Source organism: Protopterus annectens, chromosome 8.part0 (assembly GCF_019279795.1).
Source record: "Protopterus annectens isolate FY-2018-M chromosome 8.part0, PAN1.0, whole genome shotgun sequence".
NCBI lineage: Eukaryota > Metazoa > Chordata > Ceratodontiformes > Protopteridae > Protopterus > Protopterus annectens.
In genome coordinates this window covers 996,180,612-996,203,046 of record NC_056741.1, presented here as the reverse complement: position 1 = coordinate 996,203,046, position 22,435 = coordinate 996,180,612, and positions in this window count along the sequence as shown.

The following is a 22,435-nucleotide window of genomic DNA, read 5'->3' as shown; positions in this document are numbered from 1 at the left end:
TTTGATTTATGTGGCTCTAAACAACTGTGGATGTTCAGTATTTCATACAACCATACTATCTCCATATTGCAAGGGTACAGAAACATATCCAAATTGTGGGACAGACACATTCCAGGTTTAGTACTTTATTACACACATTTCACTCTTTGGTTGTGGCTGTTTCATTCATTTCATTATGTACTCACTGCAGTATAACTTTATTCCAGACTTATTACAGCTTTCTTGGTAGATTCATACCCTCTTTCTCACACTCTCACTTGTTTTATTTTTACATTTCAGGATGGTACTTAATTCTAGGCGTTATTAACATTTCTTACTGGGTTACAACAATCCTTTCCAACTGACTCACTTATTTCATATGGCAGATTTTAAAAGGGATGTATTTGACACATGTCTATCCTTTGTTGATTGATTACCACTCATTTTCAGGCTGAAGCAGTTATCTGATATTACAATACAGGTGGAAACTCTCTATATGAGACTTGTTTAATGTTTATTTCTGGATTACAGGCTGCATCACTTATCTAATCTTACAGTACTAGCAGAATCTTTCTTCTAGGCTTATTTGAACTTTATTAATATGTAACAACACTGAACTCTTTTACAAGCTGTCTCACTTATATTCTATAACAATTCCAGCAAAATAATTACTAACCTGCCTGGTGGCGCAACCTCACCAGCCTATCAGCATAGGCTCACTGATTCATGGAACGGACACCTGTAGCTGTAATATAAATGATGTAATATTGGAACATACATCTCCATACTATAGGCTAGGATAATTTCTTACATACTTAATTACATGGATACTTACTCAGTAGTGGGGCGTTGGGCATTTGCCGGGCCTGCTGGATCCAACGGTTCAGTTGGTCCTGCTTATGTCTCTTCAGGTCCGCATGGTGGTGACGGACATGTTCACCAGTCCTTGGAATGCCTGTGGCACTGGTGAGATCATGTGCCAACTGGTTCCACGCCTCTGCCTTGTATGCACCCCAGTGAACCTGGCCCTGCATGAGTTGTGCCTCATGATCATGGACTAGGAGCCAAACCATATATTTCGACTCCTCAACACCCCACCTCTGTGCTCTAAAGTGACTTCCTTCTCCTGCACCTGCCATCTTGACTGCAAATGGGTACCACAATCAGTTATGCTGTGTATTCCCGCCTATGGGGCTTATATATGCCCGTTTTCCCGCACTTATCTGTGATTGGCCATTTTGGATATTTATCAGCTTAAAAAAACCTGCTTTGTCATGCTTCTATTTCCATTCATTCCTATATATCTGCTAATACTGCATTTCTCAGTACAACTGTCATGGCTTAGTGGTTCTGTACTTTGAATATGGTGCACAGTATCCTGGGTTCGAGCCTGGGCATTGTTTTTTTTAGTTTACTACTGTCTAGACAGGCTAGGAAGTGTGTCTGTGTAAAGGTGGCTTTGATACAGCTTGCTCAACGTTGCCCACCAGTAAGCTGGTTGGCATGGTGCGCAGCTCCGTGCAAACAGCTTACGCTGGGTAACGCGTTATTTGGCTATGAGCACTCATATTACGCTGTGTGAAGCATTGCTCAACTACGGGCACTCATTTTAAGCGTGTTAAAGCACTGCTCAAATCCGGGCACTCATATTACACCTGTTAAACCGCTGCTCACCTGAGGGCAGTCATATTAAGCTTGTTACCGCGCTGCTCACCTTTGGGCACTCATATTAGGCTTCTTGAAGCCTTGCTCAGCTATGGGCACATAATCTTTTTTTTATATTTTATTGTGTCGGATTTATTCAAAAATACATGGCCCATTTCATTACATTTTACTTAAATTATAGTTTTATATATATATATATATATATATATATATATATATATATATATATATATGTCAGGGGATTGTTTCATGCTTATTTAATTAAAAATAGAGAATGATGTTGTGGGGGCTCGAACCGTGACTACCTCCTCTTTGGCCAACATCTCTACCGCTACACTATTGCTACTTGGCTTAATTTGCATATTTAGATCTTATATACTTTTCACTGTCTGCTAACTGTGGCTGAGCGGAGGGCATACCCGCGCAAACGAGCGCAACTACGGGCAAACATTTTGGAAATTTAAAAAAAAAATTAAACTGTTATTTTTACGTTTTACATTATAGTTGGGTTTATAGTCTGTGGGGGCATTTGTGGTGTTGTGTTCCTTGACATTTCTGCGGACTCACTCGTGGGAGTTTACTTTCAGGACTCTGACTCTTCTGGGGGCGTGTCCATTTGCAGAACTCGGCATTCGGACACGCCCCCTACTTTCCTACACGGACCGTGTTAGCCTAGAGTATGATTCAGCATGCCCTCATGAATATGCATGGCATGCTGACGTCATATCGTTAGACTGCATCCTCCGTATAAGACATATTAACTCTTACACATTGGTTTTGTGAATCCTGCCCATAATGTTTTAGTTAATTTAGAAGCATGATTCAAATGTATTAACTTGTAGATAGTCTTAAATAGTTTGTGAGTTTGTGTACTATTATGTTATGTGGAAAAGAATAAACAAATGAAAAATATGTGAAATTCATACTAAGTAAAACACTTAAAAAAGTAAATCAATTCTTACAAGCTGAATTCTGCCTTGCCTATCAGACATGGTATGCATGTATGTTTGTGGATATAAACCAAAAGGAATTTGAAACCTGAACTTTGAGATACCTGACACAGATAAGCTTACTTTGCTTAACTTGTGTCATGGCTAATGCTTGGAGGGCTGGAACAGTAAAACTTGGAAGGAGTAGCAGATACTACAAACATGAATATAAATCACTTCATTGTACCAGACGGCATTCTTTGTTTTACTGTTTTAGTCACAGGGTGCAGTAATAATGACTTCCTTAGTTGGTATACAAATATATTTTGTCTGCGTTTCTATTATTTCACAGCAGTCTCCATCATGTACTTTGCCTGCTATTCTTTTCCCTAAAGTGATGTGTGACTGACTGTCATTGTCCCTCTTTCCTCAAAGAGCAAGAAATGAAAACATACTCTCCCTGTTAAGGGATGACCAGACAATCATTTCATTCAGGTCTCTGTCTGAATGCCACATGGTTTCCTGACCTAATTATTGATCTGAATATTAGGTCCTTTGAGTCTAGTGTGTAGGCTGCTACCCCTCATCACTACTTGATGCTTACATCATTTAGAAGAGTGGCATGGATACCTCTATGCACAGCAAAAGCTCAAAACATGATCAGCAGTGCATGAGGCCTATCCTTTTTCATTTGGTAAACATGTAGGCATGACTGTCTCTCTTCTGGTATGACCCAAGAATACTTATTTGGTTAAGTGACTTACTCACAGTCACAATAAGTAATCCGTTAGAGGCTGAGGAACTCAAGCGCTGGACTAAATTGTATTAGTGGTTCAAAGACTTACCATTTGTGCACTACTGCCTGTTTGCAAATCTCCTTAATCATGGGTGAGTATGAGGGTGGGGTAAGTGGATCAGGACCTTCATCTTCCTCTTTTAAACAAAGGGATGACAGTGCTTTAACATAGGACATATAACTTAACACATCTTTTGCTATCACCACTCTAGCCATGTCTCTTTTATTCTGCTCTCTCTCTCTCCCTCCCGTCCTGCCATTTCACATCTTCAATAAGACATTCTCTTCCCACTTCGTTCATGGCATCTCTGCTTGACTTTTTGACTCTGAGGTAATAGTATGCTGCTGAGTGTTTCACATGTACATCTTTGTCTCCATTATGCTCTCATTCTGTACTTATCCACACCTTGGCCTATCCTGTTAAACTACTACTGAAAATACTATACCTTTGTTATGTACATCTTTGTGTACAAATCTGTGTTTTGCATTACTTTTTACCTTTCATACACAGTTCTCAACCACTCTGTGCTTATACCATCCTAGGTAAGTCCAGCAGTTCCCCTCAGCTACACTATGTCTGCTGTAACAGCTGTACATACAAATGAGCATTCCAGTCTGTGTTATCACAATTAAGAATTGTTGAAGAATTTTGTGTTAGGCTGCATGTACAAGTCTATGGCATTTCTCTTTTGCAGTGCTTATTATTGTCTGAACTATTGTGTGTTTAACTCATCCTGCATTAGGCATGCATTTTAGATAGATTCACGATAGCTTTTCTATTTCTGCTGTTAAGATGTGCTCACTTGAGCTATGCCAGACATTTCTCATTTGTAGTCAGTGCGCTACCCCAGTAAGAAAACTGAAACAAAATAAATTAAATAATAACATTTGCATACCAATAAACACTGTCTGCATTGCTGCATGGTGCCATTTAAGAAAAGATGAGATGCAAGCAGACTTGTATCCAAGTGCTAAAAATACTACATAAAATAATCTGTTTGAATAGTTATACAGTCAGAAGTCAAGGTTCTCATAATGACTGCTGTTACATAGACTACTTAGTTAAGGTAGTGACACCATGCGTAAAAATGTCAAACACCACCACCAGCAGCTACTGCAGTCATGAGGTAAAACCATGGCTGGCAATTTTCCACATGACTCAGTCTGTAACATCAAAAATATGATGCAGTGGTGTGATCAGTATATCACAAAATAGAATATTAAGTGATATTTATTTTTCCAGCATTTTAAACAAAACACATATCGGGTCTGAAAAGAGGACCATGTATGATAGTTGTACAAAAGTCAGAAGAAATTAAGACTTATATATCTGGGGTTTCTCTTTTTTTTTCACTGTTTTAAAGGATGGTCACCCAAGCCTTTTTACCTTTAAAATTCCATTTGAATAGCTCTTTTCTTGTGTAGGCTCTGTTACTTTTTTCCATGCCATTAATTAACGTCACTGGCTCTCTGCTTTGTTTTTTTTTTTTTTTTTTAAAACACAGTTTTATTGATTTACAGATACAAAAGAGAAAAATAAACATTATTACAATATTAAATGAATTAATCTTGCACAGGTAAGTATAAGTAAATCAAAATATAACCTATATACATATATACATATGTGCCAAATAAAAACAAAAAACTCCATTTGCATAGCGGTAAGGTAATGTTGGATAAACACATAACATGCTACAATATACCTTAATCCACCCATATATTCCTGCAGAAAAGGAGGAAGTTAAATATCAAACAATTCCAATTCCAAGACCAATATAAAAGCTAAATGCTAAGGAATAAGTGAATAGGTTGAGAGGTCAAGAGTAGAAGAGGTAAGTTGAAGTATCTATACGGATGTAATTGTTAATCAGTAGACAAGAGTAAAAAGATAAAGTCCCATAATCTCTGGTATGTAGCCCGCTTACGGGAATTAATTATTATCAGTTTTTGAGAAGTGATGTACTTGATGGCCAGAGCCTTAAAGTCCCTCCAGGATATTTTGGAGCGATCCATCCAGTGTTTGGTAATGTAAAATTTGATCAGGAGGCAGAGAATAATTAGGGCACGGAGCTTGAATTTAGGTATATAAATACTCATGATATGTAATAGCACCATTTCCCAGGACAGTGTAGATTTATGATACCCCATTTTATCTAAGCGAACCTTGAGTGAGCACCAGATACTGTGAGAATATCTACAAGACCACAGAATATGCATGATGTCTGCATGTGGATACGAGCAACAGGAGCATGCAATGGAGACATTCGGATCAAATTTGTTCAAATGGACTGGAGTTAGATATAAATTATTGGTAACCATAAATTGTGTATAAAAAAGTTTTTTATAGGGCGAATACATAAGTGTATAATTTATAGCCTGAAGTTTCTGTTCTATCAAGAGGCTTGGACCCTGTTGATCCCAGTAATCTGCAAATATGATTTTTCCTTGGTTTAGAAATGCGGAGAAGGTCCTGTAGGCAATGGATACCATATTTTTCTTGTTAGTTAAATTTTGAAGTAGGGTGGCCACTTGGTTTTGTTCCATATCAGTACTGGGAAAGCTGAGGAGTACCGATACGGTAAGCTCTCTTAATTGCCTCAGGGTGATGGTATATTTTTTAGGTAGATCTAAAGCCATACGAAGTTCTGTTAGGGATAAATGATTATATTTATGTATATCCCATAGGGTAAAATCTTTAAATAATGGAAGGTTACTCAGTTTAATCATTTTACTGTTCAGGTTTATATTTGGGTTAAGATGGAATGGTTGAAAAAAAAAGGAGAGCATTTCCTAGTTTAGTGGTTTGGAATAATTCCTGAAATGATTTAATTAACCCTTTTAAGGAAAAGTGCAACTTTAGCTTTTTAATGTTTAATTTACTTAACAAGGGTAGAGCTTTTGGGTTAAGGTCATTATCTAGTGCATGATTGTACAACAATTTGACCCAAAGGGGAGTCCAAGTATGGGAGTTCGGTTGGTAGTTTGCGATTGTGAATATCCTGTTCGCTTGGATAATTTTGTAGTATAGAAGTAGATCGGGCATCGCCAGACCCCCCCCCCCATATTTTTTGGGAGGATAAGTCTTTGATATGAAATTCTAACCGATTTAGGGTGCCAAATAAATTTTGCAAATGCTTTGTGTATCTTGTTCAAGAAAGAATTTGAAGTATAAGAAAGAGGTGCATTGAGCTGATAAAGAAGCTTATGAAGAATATTCATTTTAATGATAGAGGCTTTAGTAAGCATGGGGAGTTTTAGCTGTTGCCATCTCGAAATGTCCTGGGAGATGGAAAGCCATGTTTTTGATAAATTAGACTGCAGAATAGAAGAAGAGGCATGATCATACAAAACTCCTAAGTATTTAAGGGAGTAGTCTAGACAAAAGGAAACATCTGGAAATAGATATTGTTTATGTGATACGGGGTTGATCGGGAAAATAAAAGATTTATTTTGGTTAATTTGATAGTCTGAGATAGAGGCGAAGGTATTCAAGGACATCACCAACTTTTTAGTGTCAGACAGAGGATGTTCAAAGTATAGATTCAGATCATCAGCGAAGACAGTTAAGCTAATCTTAGTGTTAAGAATTTTAGGAATTGAATGATAAGTTTTCTGTGATAAAAACAAGAAAAGAGATTCTAAATATAAGTTAAATAACAGTGGTGAAAGAGGGCACCCCTGCCTGGTACCGTTTGCAATCTTTATCGGATGAGAATATTGTCTGCTTATGTATAACCTAGTGTAAGAGCTATTGTATAGTGTGTTGATATTGATAAAGTCAGGGGGGATGCCAAAAGAAAGCATTACCAAGAACAAAAACTTCCAGTTTACCCTGTCAAAGGCTTTACAACCATCTAAAACCAGAGCATATCTAGGATTTCTTTCTTTTTTGGTAAGGTTTATTATAGTTTCTAGTGTTAAGGTATTATTTCAGGTATGTCTGTTGGGTATAAAGCCCACCTGTTCTGGAGAAATTAAGGTATGTATCATCTTTTTAAGCCTGTTTGTTAGAATGGCCAAAATAATTTTTATGTCTATATTCATAAGAGAGATTGGTCTATAATTATTTATGTTGGAAGTATCTAAAGTATTTTTAGGAATTAGAATAGTTTTAGAGTGATTAATATATCGGTCAGTAATTCCATTAGATGAGATATGTTCATAAAGTTGAAGCAGGATGGGAGCCAGATTATTATTAAATAATTTATAAAATTCGGGAGTGTAACCATCTGGACCTGGTGCTTTCCCTAGTTTAAGGTTATCAATAGCTTTATGGATTTCTGATATCATTAGCGAAGCTGAGAGGGCATTTTCCTGGGATTTGGTTAATTTTGGGAAAGTAAGATTAGACAAAAATTTCTCCATCTTAGCATGAGAAGGAAGCATGTTGTTGGTAGCATGCATATCTGTATAAATTTGGTGGAATAATTGAATAATTTGTGCATTTGATTTATAAAGTGTGTTGTGATATTGAATGAATGTAATTCTAGAGGATTTGGGTGTGCACCCTATCAGTCTGGCAAGGGCTTTGGACGGGGTTTGTATGGATTCAGAATATTTAGCAATATATCTCAATTCTTGAAGGGAAAAGATGGATTGCTGGTGTTCGAATAGTTCTTTTTGTTTGATGTGTAACTGTTTTTCTATGTCTAAGGAGTAGTTATCTAGAAGTTTGTCATCCAAAACCTTAATCTCTGATATTAATTTATTTTCCAGTTCTTTATTCAATTTCTTAAGGAAGGTGGCTTTCTTGATAAAAATTCCCCTTATCACAGCTTTACATGCAGCCCATCTAATATCAAAGGGGATATCACTGTCTCTGGATGGGGAGAAAAGTTCTTTTAGAGTAAGGGTGATTTCTTCATTTAGCGATTGATCTTTTAGTAAATTGCTATTTAAAGCCCAGTTATAGTTCTTGTATGTTGAGGATGGACTAATATTAAAACCTATCTCTAAGATGATTCTTGAATGATCTGAGAGGAATCTGGGTTCAGTTAGAAATTTAATTTGCCTATTTGTTAAGGTGTTAGATATTACAAAAAAGTCTATACGTGACCAGGAGTGGTGGCATTTTGAAAAATAAGTAAAACTATTATTATTCCCGGAGTCACAATCAAACAAAATAGGGTCCATCAAATCAAAGTCAAGTATTAACTCTCTCAGCGCTAGGGAATCCTGGGAGTTTAGAACTTTTGCCTTACTTGAGCGATCTATGTTAGGGTCAATTACCATATTCCAATCACCACCTATAATAAGGATATGATTTGGGAATTTAAGTAAGAAATTATAGACCTTCATGATAAAATCTTGCTGTCCTGAGCATGGGCTGTATAGGTTTAGAAATAAAACAGGTTTATTTAAATTATAAGATAGACATGTAAAATAATACCATCTGCCCTCCTGATCAAAACCTCTATCAATAATCGTAGGTTTAAAGGACTTTTTAATAATGATCGCAACCCCCTTGGAGTTATTAGAAAAGCCCTATGAAATAATGTCCCTAACCCATTTTCTATTATTTTCTTTGGTCCACTCATCATTATTCATGTGAGTTTCCTGGATGAAGCAAAGGTCTGACTGGGATTTGCAAAGTAGACGTAACACCAAATTTCTTTTGTTTTTCTTCTGTAACCCCCTGACATTCCAGGAAGTAATATTCCAGATTTTATCCATTTTCCAATAGGGTCTGGGTAATAATATAAGAGAATCTGGAATGTAGAATGGATAAAAGAGAATAGCTTTCAGTGGAATTGTAGCATAAGATGGTAAGTAAAGGAGTGGCACAAAACTCTCTCAATTCTATTCCCGTGCCTAACCACATAGCCCCTATTATGGAGAGAGAAGTAAACCTATATACACTAAAGAAACATAAATTTACTAAACATTTGAGTCATAGGAACAAGATATAATACCAACAATATTTACATTCAATATACAACATCAGACTGATTCCCCAAGAAGTCATCAGAGACCTTAGTTATCTTATCCAAATAGCTTCCAAACACAATGGAATAACATGAAGAGAATGGTTAACTATAAAAGAGTTGACCTAACACATGAAAATGAACAATTTCTAATAATTCTAAGTATAATACTCTGCAAGATTTCAATCTTTGACACCCAAAATATTTAAACAGGGTTCAGCTGATAGGTATTGAAATGACAGGATGTATCTAATAGATTAATCTTAGGAAATTTCTTTATATAAGAATTAATATATTTATAGTGGGATATATTGTAAAAGTGATCAGCTGGAATGCAAACTAGAGTGAGATGCTAAACCTAGGAGGTAATGATACAACAACCTACACACAATATATCTCCTGATTATATAAGCTGCATTCAACTGTTAGACTAGTGGAATATAGAGTCATCTTTAAAGCTAGCGGTATACAGGCAGGTATAAAGCTCCAAGTGAAAGCCTAAAGAAAAAAAAAACAAAACAGAATGCAGGGACAATAGGTCTGGTTATAGGACCCAGAGGGTGAACTATAATAGTCCAGTTCTACATAATAGCTTCGTCGGTTTGGAGAAAAAAAAACAAAAAAAAAAAACAAGGGAGTAATTCAACTTTCACCATGCCAGTCAATATGATTCTATCTGTATCTTTGTTCCTGTCCACTGGACAGATCGCTTACTGCAATTCACCAATGTTAGTTTTATTTACGCTTTTCAGGAAGACCAATATGGTATAGATTTTCAGTGGAAGTTCACTTTTATGTTTCCGGGTCCGGGTGTGCCACAGTTATGACCTGCACCTGTTGTTGCATTCAGGGATCCCCAGGATACCTGAGTCTGAGAGAAACGGTCCTAGTAGACCGGAGAGTGATCTGAATAAAGTAACCTAACAATTAGGACTTTTATTTATCTGGAAAGTTACCTGATATCCTAAGAGTCATACAGGGAATAACAGACAGTCTCCGGTAATCAAAAGCCACTTTCGGAAACATTCAGCATGTAGACAGTGCAGCTCCAAAGCATTTAACAAAGATTATGTCCGCCTCTTTGGGTGAGGACATAGAGAATTTAGCAGCTTTGAAGGTAAATGACAGAGAGCACGGAAACCTCATTTGAAATTAAATTTTTCGGGCTATAAGGTCAGCGCAGTAGGGAGAAAGTTTGCGACGTTTCTCTCTAATTTCAAGGGGTAAGTCCTGTGAGATATGAATAGTTTGATTGTTCCAAGAGAAATGGTTAGATTTTTTGTAAGCTGAAAGAATATTTTGCACATCTTGGTAATTGACCATTTTTACGTAAATGGGTCTTGAAGTTGAAGTAGATTGCTGTTTCCACAAGGTTCTATGTGCTCTTTCAATGGTGTACATGGTTGAAGGATTACTCACATGAAGAAGGTTATTAAATACTTGTGTAATGGTTTCAATTAGCTGGTGAGATTCGTATTTTTCAAAAAGACCCCTGATTATCAGGTTATTGCATCTGCTTCTAGCCTCTAGGTCAACAATCTTCGCTTGAATGTCATAGATTGTTTTGTCTCTAGACTTAATTTCATCTTTTAGACGCTCTATTTCTATTTCATTTGAATTAGATCTATCTTCTACAAGATCCAAGTGTTCAACAATTTTATTTATTGCAGATCCGAAGGAGTTCATTTTCCCAGATAATTCTTGAATGGCTGATTGCAAAGGAAGTAGGGCACTTTTCAGCTCATCCATTTGTATTGCTCCATCGGCCTTCTGTTTAATCGGATCTTTTATTTGTTCTTGTACACTTTTAGATGATCTCAGTCTTTTTGCCTCTTTCTCCGGTGAAGTAGATATAGCAGATAATTTAGCCTTTGTACTTTGACATTCCATGTTTTCAACTTCCTTTGGCATTGCTAGCTTCGTTTCTCTTCTTGTGGGTACCGTCATTTACTGTGGTGCTGAAAGTTCAGGCCTCTATATATCCACGTGTAGGATCGTTTTCTTCTAGGAACTGATTAAACGCTGTAGATCTATAGCACTAATCCAATATATTAGCTTAAATTTTGGCTCTAATTTCTTCTGACAGATATGGCTTTAAAGGAAAATGGTCTATACTTAAGGATTACTGCATTTAGTAATATAACCTAATATATGAAGTAGGAGCTATGAGGAGAGGGTGTTTCTCAAACGACCACCATTTTGAAATGGCTCTCTGCTTTGTTGAAACTATAATATAGTCTGATCATGCCAAGTGTGAGAAAATGGCATGGCTGTGAAAATGCTAGCTTCCCTGACTGAGATAGTTGTACAAAAATATGTAAGAAAATAAGAATTGTATTTCTGATGCACCAGGGTAGAAAAAGTATAAACTTAAAGATGCATGTGAAAATTTATACCTATGATTACAATACCATATATGGAATGTATTTAGCCAGTTGGCAAATGGGGACTGAAGGAATTAAACCTAAGACAACAGGATAAAATGAAACAAATAAGAAAACATTGCACTTAATGAATATGAAAAGAAAATGTAAAAGTTTTTTCTTTTTTGGGGGGGGGGGTGCTCTGTCAGTGATACTTACCATTGACATGAATATACCAAAAAGGTTTCATATTTATAATTCTAATAACAAACTGTCATATTTTGAGGAAAGAGATATTGCACTTATGTAATGAATTGAGTCAGGTTACGGAACACGACAGGCAATGAGTCTAGCATTGATCAGTTATCTGGATTCTCTTACTGATGTCTGTTTACTTTTTGTTTATATGTTTTTGCTCATTTTGAAGTGGCAGTTTTGTCTATTCATCTACAATAATTAGTAATTTGATAGGGGTCTGATAAACAGCTGTGTAAGACAGTTGCTTAATTGATCACTCATTCACAGCCATGCTCTTAGAAATGAATAACAGCTGGAGTGTACAGAATGAAGTTGTAAACTTGCCACAGAATTAAATAAGTCCAGTTAACTCATTCCCTCCAATGGAGCTCAGGAAGTCTACACTGTAACTTCCAAAGGGCTGAGCGAAGACTTTTTGATAGAATCAAATTATGTCCTCACATTTTAAACAAATGTATATATCTCTAGAACCACAGGTGTTACTGAAGATGTGTAAAGACAAACTCTTCAGCACAAACAATTTTTATGATGGTTCTAGGTTTTAAATTGGACTTTATAAGTCACTGTAAACATAGTAACGATTACAATATCTCAACAAACACTCGTCTCACACATACTGTCAGCAGCATTTTGTTCATCCAGCTGAGCGCTTTCATATAGGACTAATTAGCTCTGTCTGTGCTAGTTGGTTGTCGAGATATTTTGAAACAAATGAAATTTATGACAATATAAATAAATATTATATGAATGACAGTTAGTATCTCATTACCTGAATAAAACAGAAGTCAAATATCAACACAGTTGTGTTTGCCATTGAGAACTCTTTAAGATGATATGCAGCATGGTTTTGATATTATTAATGCAAATATAAATAAGCAATATTTGATGCCCAGAGACATCAATAGAATGCAACTGCAGAAACACCAGCAGGCGTTACCTGGCTATAATAAGTAGAATGACAGGTATTGAGTCACATGTATGTATACCATAAGGTCAGATGACAAGCTCTTAGAAATTAAGGGTTTGTTATTCTGAGCAGCATTCACTGCCACATCATTTTAGTTGCTGCACTAACAATAAAAAAGAAATATAAATGACAGAATCAAATAGTTCAAGTGTTGTTTCAGGGCAGCCCAGTGTCACAGTAGTTAGTGTTTCTGCATCACCGTGGCTGGTTTTCCAGTTGGGTTCCTGGTAGGGGTGTCCTAAGGAGTCTGAATATTCTCTTGGTGTCTGCAAAGATTTTGCAATGTTTTCCATTTTTCCTTCCCCACCCCAAGAAATGAAGACATGCATAGTTCAACCGGTAATCTTCTGAACTGTCTGTATATGTGTTTTTGCCAAGTGTGTGTGTGTGTGTGTGTGTGTGTGTGTGTGTGTGTGTGTGTATGTTTATATGTGGACATTAGTTTCTCTACCTACTGAGTGCCAGGATATGCTTTGACTTCCCCATGAGAATGAACTGGTTAAAATATGTACTAGACAATGAATGAATGAAAAAGAGAGGTACAGAGGGTTTAGCTAAAAAATTACATGACAGAAAAATTAAATCATGATTTAATAACATAACATCCTTTGGTTACAAGAGGAAGGTGAAGGTCATAATCCACTGTGATGTCATATTTTACACCTTTTCCTATAGCATTTGTTTAGCCCCCCCCCCAACAATACCTTTGAATATAGAGTAGTAGGATACATGCTAGGTTCATAGGTTCTTACTAAGCTTCCAGCTGAAAGAGACCATCAAGAAACGTGGCCACATCACCCAGTGCTGGTGACAAACTAGTAGTGCCCCCCATTAAGTAGACTTTTCAACACATATTCCTGGTAAAACATTGTGATCGCCATTCCAGACATCCAAACTGGTTTTAAAGGTTGCTAAGGAAATACTCTGCTTGATAGGTAAGGGCAGCCTATTCCAGAAATGGGGTATACTTTGGGTTAGGTATTTGTCACACCATCTGTTCATGTGGGTATCATAGTGTATATTTAATTCTCCAGAATAGGTGTTTGCTTTACCTTATGCTCTATTTAGGTAAAAGAGTTCAAAGAGTACTGGGCCATTCATAGCCAAGGAAGCTAAGCAGAGAACACCCCTCAGGAGTCTGTATGGCACTGAATTGAGTGACAGAGCTTTTAGTCTATCAGAGTAACTAAGGAAACTAAAATCTTTTTGCTGAGGAAACATTTGGTTTAGGTGCTTGGTGATTTACATGCCAAAGAGTGCATTGTATTTTAATGATAGTCCTAATAAGGGATGAATAAAGTGGGACTATAACTTCTTTGGACCTTAAGGAGATGCCATGAAGAATAAGCTGTACAAGGCAGAATGATTTTTTAGCCACGAGAGTGACATAGTGTTCAAAAAGAGAGTCTGTCATCAGCATATTTACCCATGTCCCTGATGAATGTGTCAAATTTAGGTTGAAAGCTAGTTATATGTCAAGCAGTAGTGATGCTGGATTTACCAAAGGAAACTATGCTGCATTTCTCAGTGTTAAGGGTAAGCCCATGATAAATACAGTAAACATTTATTTGGTCCTGCCCTTGCAGGAGAATTTGAGTATCAGAATTGCATTTGATAACCACCCTCAGTTTGTAATCATCAGCAAACTTGCTTAGTGAAAGACCATTGATATTGGCTTTATGTCTTAGAAATCTATACCAAACATAGGGGACAAAGGACAGAGCCTCATGGAATATCACTAGTGACATTTTTCTGTCTAGAGTAAATATCCCCAACTTGAATGATATGGGTTCTGTCAGACAGTCAATTACCAATTCAGCAAACTATGTATGGATGCGTTTGATTTGGGAGAGTTTGCCAATAATCCCAGCATGGAGAATAGTCTCAAAGACCTTGGTAAGGTCTAGATAAGCAGTATGGACTGTATGTCCCTTATCCATGGCCTCAGTAACCCTTTCAAAGAATTCAGCCAGGATGAGCAGGCACTACCTGCCATGTGCAAAGCAAAACTGATGTATATCCAGGGATATTAGGTCACCTATATCATAGTGTATTAGTTTAGCTGTAATAAATTCTATAACCTTGTAAATAATACAAGTGAGACTAACAGGTCTGTAATTTTCAGAGTCAGTACAAGGGCCTCCTTTATACAAGGGTACCAGAACTACAATTCTCCAAACACTGGGGACATATCCTGTAGAAAGACTCAGACTGAAGAACTGATGGAAAGGTTTTGATAAGTGGGACTTTACATTTATTAGCATGCATCCAGGCATATTGTCAGAACTCACGGAAGTAGCGTTTTTAACTTTGGAAAGTGGCAACAGGAACTGGCCCAAATTGATCTCAGTAGCAGGCATGTGAAGGGGAATGGAGAGCACAGAGTGGAGAAGGTTCAGGTAGCAGCCTAAAGCCTTGCTGCACTTTTACTTCCACTACTCCAGCATCCTGACGTACCCAACATGTAAGTTCATTAGTTAAGAATATTAATAAATGCACCGTGCAGGAAGATTGCTTCCTACAGTAGTGGCTTCTGATCTTTACAGGGGTTCCTGTCAGAGTATGTATACTTGTACTATGGATTCCTAATACTGTTACTAGACTTGATTTGTTGACATATTTTGCTGTCTTTGGACAGTATTTTAATGTATGGCATTCTGTCTAGATAATAGAAATTGAAAGAACAGCCCAGTTATCACCAGAAAAGTAGTAGTATACTAGTTGTCTAAAGAGTTGCCATGTGGTATTCAAATAGTGAGTGCAAAAATAATCAGGTCTAACCCTGCACCTTACCCTTCTTACTCCTATAATTTGTCCAGTGAGTGACAGTGAAAACAACATAATTTCTGGGAACTATGATATTCCTATTACTGTATAACATTTTTACTAGAATTGACTAGGGCAATGAATAAGAGGATATGCTTTTCCTTTGGTAAAAAATTATTTGCAATCAGAATTAATCATAAAAACTTCTCATCTGCTGTAGATGATGACCTCAACCGCATTGTCACTCAAACTGATGTATTTGGTTTCACCAAACTATTTATTGGTGTGGTCTACCTTTCCCCACCTACAGTGATATTCACCTTGAAGAACTTCTCAAAACATCTTTAAAGTTACATTTTCAGAACATACGTTTCTTATTGCTTAACATAAGGTTCCCAACTGGAGGTTTCTAGAAAGAGCTATTCCACTAATTAATCTTCCAAAAATGGTCAGTGACCTTAAAAGGCTGACTTTATCAATGGGGAAGAAGCTTTCTTGCTGTTCTGTTTGCAAGTGGATACCAAGCATATACGAAAGGAGAAGAACTGTCCAAATCTTTGAGTGACCATTTCTGTATCATAATACAGTGATCTTTTAAACATCATAAAGTAGCTTCTGTTTATGTCTCTGGTTGAGCTTTGCCTAAGGTAATGTAGACAACCCTACCTAGCAAAATTTCCATTGTATGCTGGGATTCAGTGTTAGATGAAGGTGATATGATTGTGCTAGACTCATTTCTATGCATTCTGTTGTTGTTATATGGGTTTAATTATTCATCAGTAGAGTGAGAAAACTGAAAGGAATATGAACAACTGACTCACTTCATCCCTTAATAGTAAGTTAAAGGAGATAGAGGCCAAGGGAGAGATGGAAGAAAATCAATGCCCCCCCCCCCCCGCAGGAATTTTAGATCCATAGGAAGGAAGTTACTATTGCAAACAAGATGACAAATTAGTTTGGGGAAAAAGCAGGCCAGTTATTTTAACCTTCATAAATCCTGAAGGTCATTAAGGACTAAATGAGCCCAGAACTTGGTATCTCAGGAATATCCAAACGGGGAACATACAGAGGAACCAGCATGTTGCAAGATTTTAGAGAGCCTGCACTGGACATAGATCTCAGTATATTCTCCAACTACTATTATTCTTTTGGAATCCTCGAATACCTTACTAGTCAACCTATTTTCATTTCAAAATGCATATTTATAAGAACAGAGAAGAAGTTATATTATATAAACTAGAGACCTGCTGTAATTGTTCTCTGTCTTCCTTATAGCAATTGTTCCTTAAATAATCTGCCCTTTACCACAATACTCTTCACTTGCATTTTCCATAGTGATGATTATTGTAATAATCTTGTTAATACATGGTCTCAGATGGCCATTTCTTAAGTTTAAGTAAGAAATATACCATAAGACATTTGACCAACAGTTCAACAAAGAGAACACAAGAGATACTTACCTACTAGGCAAAATGAAGGAAAATGGTTTTGCTAAAGGATATACAAGATGTTTCAGTAACTACTTAATAGATGAACCATTTATGATAATTTATGAAACAATTAGTTTGAACATGGGATCTTTACAACAGATAGCCTGCTTGCTTTTACTAACAGCATATTATTTCCCTTTCTTTTCACAGTATAGGCCCTTATTTTTCAAGAGTGAAAATAAGTTCATCGGTTCATAGGTATATATGAGGCTAATGACCAGTGGGGCCTTTATAAGCCTCACCATGCAACCCAAATGTATTTCATGGGCTATTTTGCATTACAGCTTGTTTTAAGTGGTGTATGTTAGTTATGTAAGGTTATGATTTAACTGCTGCCTCTGTCCATCAGAGACATAGGTGTCAGACCAGGAGTGAATTTCTGATTTCCCATCCACTGGTCCAGGTTATGTTTGAATAGAGTTAGGGAAGGGCTTTGCTTCCCATGGATGGAAGTCTATCTCAAAGAATGGAAATTCTCTTAGATACATACCTGTTCCCTCCAGCATGTTCTATTTAAATAATTTATTTATTTATTTATTTTACATATGTTAACCAGGATAGTCCACTGGACAAATGTCCATTTTCAGTGGAGTCCCGGGTAGAAAAGCTCAATAATAAGAAAAACATGTAATGTATATTGTAAAAACAAAGGTAGCAGAAAAAAGTTACAAGCAAGTTAAAAGTATAGATATGATATTTACATTCAAGTTAAAAAACAGACATAATAGCTCATTTTATGAAACAAAGAAGTATTATAGCATCACTGGAGTCTCAAGTCTATGAGAAACATCAACACTGTGACAACTACAACATAAAGGTGAATTAAAAGTCTAAACCAGAATCAACGTTTCATTAATAATATATCATCTGTATATGTACAGTCTTAGAACCAAGTCCCTTTAATTCCTAAGTAAAAATTGTGATATTAGGTTAGTAGAGGTGAGCATGGTCTAACCTGGTGTATTGCAAGAGCATAGCCAGCTACTAATGAGATGGGTTTTTAATGATTTTTTTAAACTGCATAAAGGAAGTGATAATAGTTATTTGACTGGGCAGAGCGTTCCAGATTTTGGATACATAATTAGAGAAGAGGGAGTCACCTGCATTATTGTTAGTTTTAGATACAATAAGAGTATGTTTATTGCGGGAGCTGTGGAGGTGTAGTAGGTTTTGAAGTGCAGGAATTTTTTCAGGATGATACAGAAATTTATGGGCCTGGACAAGTTGATTGTAGTGTAAGACTTGGGGAAGTTCCAGCCAGTTGAGCTGCTTCAAGGATGAGCAGAAGTGAGACCTATATGGGAATTCAGAGGCAAATCTAGCAATTTTGTTATAGCATAAGTCAAGCCTGGCTAGATCTTCTTTTCTACGGTTGAATAGAATAGGTGAGGCATAGAGGAGGGTTGAGATGAGGAGGGTGTGGGCTATGGTTGCTTTAGTTTGTTGGGTAAGGAATTATCTATTTCTATAGAGGGTACCTAGTTTTTTTGTGGGCCTTCTTGATGGTCTGGTAGATGTGAATATCAAACCTGAGTCTGTTATCAAGCCTAATACCGAGAAGTTTGGTATGCTCTGAGGGAGAGATAGTAGTATTATTGCTGGACAAGATACTGAAAGTAGTGGTTGATGAGGAGGACTTAGTAGGTTTAAAGAGCAGTAGTCTGGTTTTAGCAGGGTTTAGAATAAGTTTGGCATTGGATAGCCATGCTTCCATAGAGAGGAATGATTCTTGTGTTAAAGTATGAAGATCATTTAGTGAGGATGCTGCACAAATTAATGTAGAATCATCTGCATACTGAATGACAGATGCATTGGGTGTGGAGGAATAGATCTTGTTGGTATAGAGAGTGAACAGTAGTGGACCTAATACAGAACCCTGGGGAACACCAAGAGTAACAGGAAGAATGGATGAGAGGTCTTGTTTCCACAGAACTGCCTGCTGTTGGCTGGCTAAATAGCTTTGGAACTATACTATGGAGGATTGAGAAAGTACTAATTCAGACATTTTTGTGATAAGAATGTCATGTCTAACCATATCAAAGGCCTTTGATAGGACAAGAAGGGTGGCAGAAACTTACTGACCATTGTTTCTATGAGAGTTTACTGTATTGGTGAATGCCATAAGGGCAGTGGTGGTACTATGGTAGGGACAAAACCTGTGCTGATTATTTCAGAGAAGTTTATGTGTATGGAGGTAGTCTAGTAGTTGGAAATGTACACATTTTTCAAGAATTTTTGCTAAAGGTAAAGTATTGCTATTGGTTGGTAGTTTATAGGTTCATAGGTTGGTACTAGGCTATCGGCCCTAGGGCCTATACAAGCCTAGCCATAACAATTCCCTGGCTATTTCTTCCCACAATATTTACTTCCCTGGACCCCTGTCTAGCAGGGCGACTGATGTGATCCCTGGAATTTCCTATCTCCCATCCTATCATCAAGGTTCCTTTTGAAGAGGGCCAAAGAGGCACTCTGCTTGACATGTATGGGCAGTCTATTCCAGAGTCTGAGGAGTCTCTGGGTCAGGAACCTAATCCTCCAGCATGTTTTGTTCATTGTGATGACAAGGTTTAGATCCCTGGAGCATGTGGCTCTGAGGGATTGGGATTTCTTTAAGTGTATCATGTTCAACAGCTCTGGGTTTGACATGGCCTTGTATGTTAAGCAGAGATCACCTCTGAGTAGACTATATGCAGCAGAGTATAGCTGGAGTTTTTTTTAGATGGTCAGCATAGGGCATCTGCTTTAGGCATGTGATTATTTTAGTGAGGTATTTCTGCTGCTTTTCCAGTTGTTGCAGATGTTTTGAGTGGTACATACCAAACAGGGCATTGTATTCTATAATGGGTCTAATGAGGGATGAGTACAGTGGGACAATGACCTCCATTTTCTGGATGAAAAGCCCTTAGTGATGAGGTGTGCCACATAGAAGGATTTCCTGACTGTTGTGGTGATGTGGTTATCGAAGGTGAGACCACTGTCCACCTGTGTCCCTAAGTCTCTCATCACACTTTCGATGTTTAGTGTCCTGCCACCTATGTGGTAATTCATGGGTACATGTTTTTTTCCTAAAGGGGATAACTATACATTTCTTGGCATTGAGCTTGAGGCCATGGCTCTGGCACCAAGCATCTGTTTCTGTATGGCCCTTTTGTAGAATATCCACATAATTTGGGGATTCAATAATAGCTCCCAGTTTGCAGTTATCTGCGAACTTTGTTAGCCAGAGTCCATTAGTGTTGGCCTGTACTTCAGAGAAGTAGATGCCAAACAAGAGCGGTCCCAGGACTGAACCCTGAGGTACTCCACTTGTCACTTGTCTGGAGCTGGATTTGGAGTTGGCTACTTTTACAGTGGGAGTTCTGTCAATAATCCACTTGACAACCCATTGAGTGACGTAGGAATTAATGCCCAGCTTAGTAAGTTTATCTATGACTCCAGAGTGGGGGATGATGTTGAAGGCCTTGGCAAGGTCCAGATAGGCTGTGTGGACCCCTTACCTTCGTCCACAGCTCTGGAGACTGATTCGAAGAAGTCAATCAGGTTCAGGAGACAAGATCGACCCTTCACGAACCCAAAGTGGGTGGGTCCAGTGTTGGAAGGTTACCAATGTCTTTCTTTATGAGTTCCATGATAATACATTCCAAGGCCTTGCGGATCAGGCTCATCAGACTAATGGGGTGGTAGTTCCCAGGATCTAAGGTGGATCCCCCCTTGTGGAGTGGAATAACTATAGCTGTGCGCCACTCAGTGGGCATGAAGCCTGAGGTGAGGCAATGATTAAACATGACACTTAGGTCAGGTGCCAGTTCATTTTGTAGTTCATGTAGTACACGGCAAGGGATATCGTCTGGTTCCATGGATGCTGTATTCTTAGCTTTGGAGAATTTGGTTTTTACCTGTGTGGCCATTATTACCAGAATTTGGCAATCTTTCGGTATTGAGATGGGCCCTTTAGGGGGTGAAGTTGAGACTGAATCGATCTGCCAGGATCTTGGCAATATCCTTGGGATCAGTATATTTAATGCTATTCTGTTGTAGCTCAGAGCAGATCTGAACATTGCCATATAGATTCTTGACATAGCTATAGAATGCCTTGTGGTTGTCTTTGGAATCTTTAGCAATTTTATTTTTGTAACTAGCTTTGGAGTTAGTAAGTTCTGTGGAGCTGCCTCCTTTATGTAGGGGGATTATATAAGATATTTTCCAAATTTTGGGGACAATGGGTTCTGAAAGGGATCTATTAATTAGAATTGCTATAGGGTAGGCCACTGCTTCTGCAGCAGTTTTCAGGAATTCTCCTGGTAATTTGTCAGCAGCCAGAGCAGTGGGCTTTAGTTTTATGAGGAGCTTTTTTTTCTATCTATAGCGATAGGTTGGAGTTGGAAGGATTTATTCTTTGTGTAAGTAGAGGAGGGTTCAAAGGCGGGGGGGGGGGGGGGTGTGTTGATTTTTCTGTTGGTTGGCTAGGGTTTGAATTGTCTCAGTGAAGTATTTGTTAAACTGAGTAGCAATGCTATCTGAGTCATTTACTAAGGTGGGAGAGGAAGTGCAACTTTTGCCTGGTAGTAGTAGTTTGTTTAGGGCTGACCAAACTTTTTAGGGGTGATGTTGGTGCTTGATTTGAAGGGTGGAGTAGTAATTAATCTTGTCAAGTTTTACTAGCTTTTTGGCTTTATTCCTAAGCACCTAATATCTTTGTTTAGCAGCTGGGGACTTGACAGAATGCCAATGATCCCATGCTTTGTCTCTGGCTTTGAGGAGGAGTTTGGTTTCTTTGGTAAGCCAAGGTGTGGGATTAGCTCTGATTCTTAAGGTTCTGGGAGGGGTATGATGTTTTAATATGTCTAGAAAGGTGGTATTAAAGTAGGAAACTGCCTTGTTTATCTCCAGGTATTTCAGGGGTGTACAATTGCAATGTTTTAGTTCTACAATTAAGTTAATGGGGTTAAAGTTTTTTCTGCTTCTGATGGTATTGTAGACAGTACCCTTTGGATTATGATTATTTTTACGTAGTAGGAAGGTTGGCAGGTGGTCACTTAGACCATATGGAAGGCATCCTGCTAGAGTGGGGTGACTTGGTTTATTAGTTTGAATCCATTCCAGGACAGATTCCTTGTTAGTTGCTTTGATGGCAAACAAAGTTCAAATGCTTAGATGTAATAGTTCTGATGCTGTTAATTTTGCAGATATGCAAAAAGTCATCAGGGCAGGACCCAAAGATAGTTTGTAGGCTAGTCATAAATCGCCTCAGTAGCCTGCAGGAAATAGAGTGTGGGGTTGGCCTTTGAGCCAGACTGC